At 30.2% G+C, this 2934-nt stretch overlaps 1 non-coding gene across 1 annotated transcript; it reads left to right on the top strand.

Annotated features, from left to right (window-relative positions):
* The first annotated feature begins 1839 nt into the window (after positions 1 to 1839).
* Positions 1840 to 1912, top strand: TRNAE-CUC (transfer RNA glutamic acid (anticodon CUC)). The gene has a single exon. It is a non-coding gene; the product is annotated as a tRNA-Glu (tRNA).
* The last annotated feature ends 1022 nt before the right edge of the window (positions 1913 to 2934 follow it).

The raw sequence follows: 2934 nt of genomic DNA, 5'->3' as shown, positions 1-2934 counted from the left end.
GTGACCTGCACATGTTTTTTAGTCGTCTTGTATTATATTTATATGCATAACATAATCTTAGCTAACTGCTTATTTATTGCCATTTTTTCTGCCTTACCCAGTCCACTCATCACATCCATCTTCATTATCACATGCGTTTTTATTATTTCACGCCTACGTTTTTACTACATGCCCCAATTACATTTTTCCAAACTTTGGTATAACCTTTTCTACTACGTAGACACGTAGTATTCTATGAGTTACGATACGTTGCTTGATAAGATAGTTTATAGTCCAAGCCTTCAAGGTATTTGTTTTCTTTCATCTCTTACACGCATTTATTTCATGTATTACCAAATTTAAGATAAGATTTCGTGAATTTGAAAAAAAGTGTTACAAGGTTAGTGTTGTAGTTAATACTTAATATTCAAATGTGAAATATATACACATTAGCTGCAATTGGGTTACTCAAGGAATACCTATTCAATTCGATCTGATTGAATTGATACTAAATTAAGTGTCTTTTAAGCGTAGATAATTTAATCATACAAATAGAAAAAAAAAATGAAAGAGAAAAATGACGTAATTAACGTAGTGAAATGTTACAATAGCACAATGAGAAGTTGAGAACAGATGAGTTTCAAAAATAAGAACCCAAGACATGGGGTGAATCAAACCACACATACATACAATCATATAGTATGAAGGAATATGTATAGAATATACTTCATGTTATTAGATATCGTCTGCCCTACATGAAGTAATTTAAATGACAATATAAAGGTCTATACACACATTTATTAATCCATAATATCATCCTTATAACAATATCAATAGTCTTGATGAGATATACACATACAAAAGAAAAAATCATTATGGTATGTTGGTTCTTGCAATCTATAATTAAGGTTCGTAATATATCATTTGTGTGTATGAAAAAGGTTAAGACACTAGCTTAGTTTAATAGTACGTACTTTATTTCATCTTTTATCATTATGTCAAAGTAAATGCTACCTTGGTGGTCCAATATAGCAATTGGATCTATAAGATTTGTATGTACTACGTACGTGCAAGACAGAAGGGAAGTAATAATTTATAGCAATTTATAGCAAGCAATACAACAACAACGTATGAGGAAATCAGGGATTACTTCATTTCATTTAGTCGATTATTAGTACCTAACATGCATCTTAAACTTAATTAAGTCGTACTTGTTCTACAATCTACACATTATTGACCTGAATTGAAGATTTATATAAATTGAAAATGATAGGCAGAGATAAGATATCAATATCGAGGATTTGGACAGGTAGGAAATATATCCCAACAATGATTGGGATTTAAGTAATAGCAATAACACGTTACTAAATAGATTAATTAACGTTACACAATATATATACAGCACTAATGAACAAAAAGGCAGTTAATATTTTTGCTTTAACAAACTGTTTCTTAACAGCGCTATGTGACCCATTACGTTGGCTCATAATTAAACATCAATTATTAGTCTCTCTCATTACATTTTTTTATAATATGATTCTATTATATATTCTCATTGCTTATTGCCGACACTACTTAAATGTTGATAAGATGATAACATTAACATACTCGTATGAATGATATGCCAAGTGTAATTATTTGTACCACTAGCTAGTGGCTAAGCTTTCTTTATTTGGGCGCCTACTTGAGTTTCTTACATAAGCTAATCGGCCCATTTTTGAGGTACGATAGTCGGTTGCTAATGGGCTGGCTTTACCCATGCACACATTTCTTCTCAATCTCGTAAGCTTTGAAAATTCAATCTATATCCTCCAAGTATAAAACAATAAATTAATATACTTGTGTACCATGAACTAATTCTCCGTTGTAGTCTAGTTGGTCAGGATACTCGGCTCTCACCCGAGAGACCCAGGTTCAAGTCCCGGCAACGGAATTTTTTGAAATATTAATAAATCAAATTCTTGGTTTTTTTTTTTAAAAATACTTCCTCCGTTTCTATTTAGTTGACGCGTTTGATTTAGGCACATATATTAAGTAGAGGAGATAGAGTGAGAGAGAAGGAAAAAGCAAGTGGGGTAGCTTGTAAATGCAAGGTAAAAAGATTACCCCAAAAGGAAACGTGTCAACTAAAAAAAATTCCTAAAATGGAATACGTGTCAACTAAAAAGAAACGGAGGTAGTACTAGTTAAATATTGGTTGAAAGCTAAAATTATCAAATCTCAAGTTAGATATTACAATATTCTGTTAGTAATATTTTTTTTTAGAAAAAAATAAATAATAATAACGTGAAAATCGTATCAACGAATAAACAATCCATAAGTGCATAGGGGAAATATCACTCGATAATGATTTTTCCAAATTTGCTCTATACTAAACAGTACTAATTTGACTAAATGATGAGCGACAAAATTGCCTTCACGTCTAACATGAGACAAACCAACAAAATCAAAACACAAACTAAAAAGGAAATCATCTTCCAAAATGTTATATAAATTTGTGCGGAGTTTTATACTTATCCCTATTTCCATTTTAGCAAAGCATTGCTTGTTAGTTTAGCAATGATATATGTGCGGAGTTTTATACTTATCCCTATTTTTTTTTTTTTTTTTTTTTTTTTGAAAAACCTGTTCGTTTTTTTTTCTTTTCAGTATGGGTTCAGCTGAACCCACTGAACCCATACTGGAATCGCCACTGGTCCCATAAAGTTCTTGTTTGTGCCTTTTTACAATATTTAAGAAATAGGAGGAAAAAAAAATGGATGAAGTACATTAATGAAAGTAAAAAATTCAATTATAAACAAAAGTTAGATAGAGAAAGTGGAAAAAAAGTATAAATATGCAAAATTCAAAAGTAATTTAGGAGTACAGTAAATAAAATAAAAAAAAGTAAGGGTATAATAATCTTTACATGTTATCCAAAAATAAAAACATTAAAAACATTATAGATCTCTAAAA

Source organism: Chenopodium album, chromosome 26 (assembly GCF_948465745.1).
Source record: "Chenopodium album chromosome 26, dcCheAlbu1.1, whole genome shotgun sequence".
Taxonomy (NCBI): Eukaryota; Viridiplantae; Streptophyta; class Magnoliopsida; order Caryophyllales; family Amaranthaceae; genus Chenopodium; species Chenopodium album.
This window is presented reverse-complemented; position numbering and strand designations above follow the sequence as displayed.